The 6,808-nt window shown below is 48.1% G+C and overlaps 1 pseudogene; it reads right to left on the reverse strand.

The window, feature by feature from the left end:
* Positions 1-673: 673 nt before the first annotated feature.
* LOC135566468 (eomesodermin-like) lies at positions 674-5,902 on the reverse strand (annotated as a pseudogene).
* Between the last annotated feature and the right edge of the window lie 906 nt (positions 5,903-6,808).

The following is a 6,808-nucleotide window of genomic DNA, read 5'->3' on the forward strand; positions in this document are numbered from 1 at the left end:
CACTGGTTTGGCAGAATGTCGACAGACTGTTAAAAACCCCTGGTGAATAAGGTTGGTGTAGGTGGCACTGGTTTGGCAGAATGTCGACAGACTGTTAAAAACCCTGAGTGAATGAGGTTGGTGTAGGTGGCACTGGTTTGGCAGAATGTCGACAGACTGTTAAAAACCCTGTGAATAAGGTTGGTGTAGGTGGCACTGGTTTGGCAGAATGTCCACAGACTGTTAAAAACCCCTGGTGAATAAGGTTGGTGTAGGTGGCACTGGTTTGGCAGAATATCCTGTTAAAAATCCCAGACTGTTTAAAAACCCCCTGGTGAATGAGGTTGGTGTAGGTGGCACTGGTTTGGCAGAATGTCGACAGACTGTTAAAAACCTGGTGAATAAGGTTGGTGTAGGTGGCACTGGTTTGGCAGAATGTCCACAGACTGTTAAAAACCCCTGGTTTGAATGAGACTGTTTGGTGTAGGTGGCACTGGTTTGGCAGAATGTCGACAGACTGTTAAAACCCTGGTGAATAAGGTTGGTGTAGGTGGCACTGGTTTGGCAGAATGTCGACAGACTGTTAAAAACCCCTGGTGAATAAGGTTGGTGTAGGTGGCACTGGTTTGGCAGAATGCCACGACAGACTTGAATAAGGTTGGTGTTCCAACCAATACGCAAAAGGAGGGAAACCTGGCATCAAAGATTTTCTAAAAGGTGACAAGATAATTAAGGGCCTGTGTAGAAGGAATAGTAAGCCATACTTTTAGAAAGGGATGACTCTTTGCTGTAGGTGTCAGTGGCAGTCAGACCCTCACCCTTTACAGTGGGGAGTTCTCTGTGCCGGGTCCACTCAGGCGTACGTCTCCTTTTACACACCAGGGCCCCAGAGTCAGCTTTCTCCAAGCCCGGCGTGGAAGAGTGAGAATCAGTCCACGTTGAAGCTATGTTACCGACACTACTGCCGTTGATCTCTTCCCCCTGAGCCTTGTCTTTGTCAGGCACAGACAGCTGGTCCTCTGGGAACCCAGTGGGGCTGGGTCTAGGGGACCACGGCAGGCCCGTGGTCACCTTTCTCTGGTAAGATCCTCTAGAGCCCCATCCTGCTGCCATGGAAGTGAAAGGAGAGTCTGGGTAGTAGGTGAGAGCGTGGGAGTTCTGTAGAGGCAGGGATTTAATCCGTGTGGAAGCAGGCTGCTAGAGTAGTCCCCTTCATAGGAACTGAGATCCAGTTTGTTGGGGCCAGCTCCTCCCTGTTGCATGGAGATAAACCACCTCTGGGAGGCGCTGTCCTCTGGCTGAGGGGAGAAGAGACTGTTGGTCTGGGGTACTGTCCTCTCACTGTTGTAGAAGCGGTTCTGGGGCAGGTTGTTGATGACCTGGTCCTGGAAGAAAGGTTGCATGGCGTAGCGAGCACCTGGGACGATCTGTTGGGAGCGGTGGGGAGGGGTCAGTCGGTCACCTCTGGAGCTGTGTACATCCTAGAATATCATAGGAGAAGAGAGATGTACACTGAGTGTATAAAACATTAAGGACACCTGCTCTATCCATGACACAGACTGACCAGGTAAGAATCCAGGTGAAAGCTATTATCACTCAATGATGTCACTGTTAAACCACTTCAATCAATGTAGATGAAGGGGAGGAGACCTGGTTAAATAATTATGTTTAAGCCTTGAGACATGGATTGTGTATGTGTGCCGTTCAGAGGGTGAATGGACAAGACAAAAGATTCAAGGGGCTTTGAATGCGGTATGGTAGTAGGTGCCAGAGGCAGGCCAGTCGCTGCAGGGTTTTCACACTCAACAGTTTCCTGTGTGTATCAAGAATGGTCCATCAACACAAAGGACAGTCTACACGGGGCCAGCCTCCCCTGTGGAACGCGTTCGACACCTTGTAGAGTCTTATTACACGGGCCAGCCTCCTGTGGAACGCGTTCGACACCTTGTAGAGTCTATTACACGGGCCAGCCTCCCTGTGGAACGCGTTCGACACCTTGTAGAGTCTATTACGGACCAGCCTCCCTGTGGAACGCGTTCGACACCTTGTAGAGTCTTATTACACGGGCCAGCCTCCCTGTGGGAACGCGTTCGACACCTTGTAGAGTCTTATTACACGGGCCAGCCTCCTGTGGAACGCTTTTCGACACCTTGTAGAGTGTATGCTCTGACAATTGAGGACTGTTGTGTGGGCAAAGGGGGCTGCAAACGCAATATTAGGAAGGTGTTCTTAATGTTTGTACACTCGGTGTATACGGAAATGTGACAGGGATAAGACATCTTGCAACAACAAAACCGTTGTTGTATTACGGTCATTTGTAAGTGAATATCAATATGGTGGAAACATTAAAGATGCTCACGAATCATAGTTATCCCTGAATCCTTTCGCAAACGGGTTGTGGTCAATTTTCAGTTGTGTGATCTACGGAAACAAGAGAGTAGCAATTAGAAAACTGTGTTATAGTGAGATACAGGGTTGAGAGAGAGAGAGCAGGGGGAGAGGAGAGAGAGCAGGGGAGAGGAGAGAGAGAGAGCAGGGGAGAGGAGAGAGAGAGGAGAAGGGAGCAGGGGGAGAGAGAGAGAGAGCAGGGGAGAGGAGAGAGAGAGCAGGGGAGAGAGGCCAGAGAGAGAGCAGGGGGAGAGGAGAGAGAGAAACAGGGGAAGAGGCCAGAGAGAGCAGGGAAGAGGAGAGAAACAGAGAGAGAGAAGAGCAGGGGGAGACAGAGGAGAGAGCAGGGAGAAAACAGAGAGAGAGCAGGGGAGAGAGAGAGGAGCAGGGGAGAGGAGAGAGAGAGCAGGGAGAGGCCAGAGAGAGAGAGAGAGAGAAAGGGGGAGACAGAGAGCAGGGGAGAGATAGAGAGAGAAGGAGGGGGAGAGGAGAAGAAGAAAACAGGAAACAGGGGAGGAGCCAGAAGAGAAGAGAAACAGGAAACAGGGGGGAGAAGACCAGAGAGAGAGAAACGAGAGCAGAGGCCAGAGAGAAGAACAGAGCAAGGAGAGGAGAGAGAGAAACAGGGGAGAGGAGAAGAGAGGGAAACAGGGGAGAAGGCCAGAGAGAAGGGGAGAACAGGGGAAGGCCAGAGAGAGAGAGAACAAACAGGAGAGGCCAGAGAGAGAACGAGAGCAGGGGAGCCAGAGAGAGAGAGAACAAGAGCAGGGGAGGCCAGAGAGAGAGAGAACAGCGCAGGGGGAGAGGCCAGAGAGAGAGAGAACGAGAGCAGGGGAGAGGCCAGAGAGAGAACGAGAGCAGGGGGAGAGGCCAGAGAGAGAGAGGGAACGAGAACGAGGGCAGGGGGAGAGGACAGAGAGAGAGCAGAGGGAGAGGACAGAGAGAGAGAGCAGAGGGAGAGGACAGAGAGAGAGAGAACGAGGGCAGGGGGAGAGGACAGAGAGAGAGCAGAGGGAGAGGACAGAGAGAGAGACAGTAGGAGAGGACAGAGAGAGAGCAGGGGAGAGGCCAGAGAGAGAGACAGGGAGAGAGAGAGCAGGGGAGGGGAGAGAGAGAGAGAGCGAGGGAGAGAGGACTGAGAGAAGAGAGAACGAAAGCAGGGGGAGACGACAGAGAGAGGACAGAGAGAGAGGACAAACGAGGGAGACGACAGAGAGAGAGAGAGCAGAGGGAGAGGACAGAGAGAGAGAGAACGATAGTGAAGATGCATTCTTACATCAGTGTTCTGATAGGCCGTGACGGCTATAAACTGGTTCTCAGGGAAGGTGAAGGTCTGGGTCTTTGGGTCACTGCTCATGTCCTCCAACCCTCTGTCACCTCTACAATGTGTAGCCGCGGCTGATACTTATGAAGAGACTGAAGAACTATCATCTGTACACAGAGAAACCGAACAGAAAGTCAACGGGGAGACTTATTTGTGGGCCAAATCCTGTACGGGTGCAGCAGGTAGGTAGCCCAGCGGTAAGAGCGTTGACCAGTAACCGAAAGTGCTTAGATCAAATCCCAGACCTAAATATCTGTCGTTTCTGCCCCTGAACAAGGCAGTTAACCCACTGTTCCCTGGTACGCCGTCATTGAAAATAAGAATTTGATAACTGGACTTGCCTGGTTAATTAAAGGTAAAATAAATACATAAATAATGACACATACCAAATGACACCAATGCAAGTTTATGCGAATGTTTTCAGGATTTGGCTTAATAAAGATATCTATATGTCATTATGGACGATCTGCATAATAATAACAATGAAATAAATATGTTGTTTTATTTTTAATTTTGCATTTAAAACAATGAGCCTGGAAAGTTACATTAATATAACCACAGTAGGATTTTCTTTTTTTAAAACGATGAAAATATTTCGTACATAATCCAATACATTCCCAGGCTTATTAGAATATATTTATATTTCTTAAAATGACCCCCCGTGCAGGTGGTATAAAAAACAAATTCATCACCTGTGCGCTGTTGTTACTGCCTCCTTTGTTTTTGTTGGTGAGCTTCAGTTTGCCGAACGAGATCTCCTGTCTCATCCAATGTGCTCCCGTGTTGGGATTCAGGATGGACGTACATTTTGTTTCTAAAGAAGGAAAAAATGTGTTTAAAATTCATTTAAAATAAATGTAAAAAGATTGTTTCATAATGTGGTTAATGTAAATCAAGCACACCATTTAGGAAATCTTCTACTGCCTATCATTTATCGGATCATACCCTGCATATTATTGTCCGCCTTTCCACAGGTGATCCATTTCCCGCCTTGGAACCTCCAGGTTGGGGTCCGCGAGCGACCTCCACAAACACGTTGTAATGAGCAGAGAATTGGTACCCATCAGGTTGAAACCCAGAACGGGAACATCCGCCTGATAAACAGACAAGGATTCAAATGTGTGTGTGTGTGTTTGCGTATTTTTAAATGTTAGATCTGGTGAGAATTTGAGAACAAATTAATGTGTGGGTGGTGTTTCTTAGAGAATACAGTTTCACAACATCAAATATGAATACAATGTGATGATGGCATCCTTTTCAGTATTCATGCCTTTTCCGTATTTTAATGTATGAGAGAAGTTTCAGAGAATACAGTTTCAGGACAGTATGAAAGCACACTCGGCACCCGCCGAACGAAGCAGCTTTAGCCGCTGGCCACGTCGCACTCACCTGCCCTGTTTGGTGATAATCATCTCGGTCTGATGACGGTGGAACCTGAGCCAGAGAGGCCGGTTACAGAGGTAGACCTGAGCCCTCACCCCCGTGCCTGAGGGTAGGGGCACCGAGCCGATCCCGGAGCCGGTGCTGTATGGAGGGTAGAGACACCCACCCTGTCCTAACTGGTAGGCCGAGCCGAACTGATTGCGCCCCGCCGAGGAGAATCCCGTGGGAGGCAACACCGAGCTGAAGTGAAGCGATGTCGAATATCTGGATCCACCGGAACCCGTGTAAACGGTACCGGACTGAGAATAAGGGAATAACGAACATGGACTCGCCATGTCTCCAGTTTGCTTGGATGGGGGTGAGATATAATAGCGGTCTGGCCCGAGTCCGTCGGTGTATCGGCTAGCGCTGCCGGCCATAGCCGGGTCATCTGCACCCACCACCGGGGACTTTCTCCTCTCCTCCGGGCGGGGGGCGTCCTTGGGGGAAGGAAAGGTGTTGCTCTCTCCCTCTCCGAGCATGGTATTTTTTTTGTCAGGTAAGATTAAATGTTATTCGGTCCCACGGTCTTCTTTTTTTCTTCCAATTCTTCTCCGGGGCTTCTGTCAGAAGGGTTGGAGACGCACCGGAACCAGGGATCTTCTTGAAAAGTTCTGCATCCTTTGGAGAAATAAAAGTACAATATTATTTTATTTATTTTAAGTATATCCAAAATATCCCAATTAGAATCGCATAGGCTATAGAGCTATACTCTCAAACGGGCTAACTGGCTATAGGCTACTGTAAATCAAGAGGCAGGGAAGTCCTCCTGCCCGTCTGGCTGGCCGTGTGCACTGAGTTACCACTGTGTAAACTGACGAGCTGCTCCCCTGTGATAACCTGCACGGGTGATTATGTGATTCCTGCTCACACTCCCAATTTGCTGTGAAGGGCTATGGTGTGGCTTTAGGATGGATCGTGATAGATGCCTTCAGTCCATATATATTACCCTTTTTTGGGGGGTGATATTTAACTGATTAAAAAAAGTCCGTTTAAATGTTTTTAGTTTATACAAAATGTTACTGCGCAGTAAGGCTGATAGTGAAACGTTAAGCTACACTACATCTCCCAGATAAGGACCTATCAGAGAGGCGTGGGTTTTATTCTGCTCTGTACATTTAAACATAATAAAGGAGTAACCTACTTCTCCTGGCCTATATTTAGCTTTTTATTATTATTATTATTATTATTATACATTTTATTCATTTAGCAGACGGTCTTATTCAGAGTGACTTACAGTCAGTGTATTTATCTACAGATAGCTAGACAGGACAACCTCATACCACAGTCGTAGTCAGTACATTCATCTACAGATAGCCAGACAGGACAACCTCATACCACAGTCGTAGTCAGTTACATTTCATCTACAGATAGCTAGACAGGACAACCTCATACCTGATCGTAGTCGTACATTCATCTACAGATAGCTAGACGGGACAACCTCATACCACAGTCGTAGTCAGTACATTTGTCCTCCAATGAAGTAAGTTACCAGGCAAGGTCAGAGTTAGTAAAGTGGTGGGGGGGGACAGGACAGGGGGTGGGGTCAAGTGAGGTGTTGGTTCACGAAGTATTTTTTCTACTTATATATGTCAACCTCTTGGAGTAAATGTTAAATGTTGTCTTTTTTGTTGTTGTTGTACCATCCGTAAAACTGTACATCAGGTTCCCGTGTCCCCCACCCCTCCACCTATC

This window comes from Oncorhynchus nerka, unplaced genomic scaffold, assembly GCF_034236695.1.
Source record: "Oncorhynchus nerka isolate Pitt River unplaced genomic scaffold, Oner_Uvic_2.0 unplaced_scaffold_4798, whole genome shotgun sequence".
NCBI lineage: Eukaryota > Metazoa > Chordata > Actinopteri > Salmoniformes > Salmonidae > Oncorhynchus > Oncorhynchus nerka.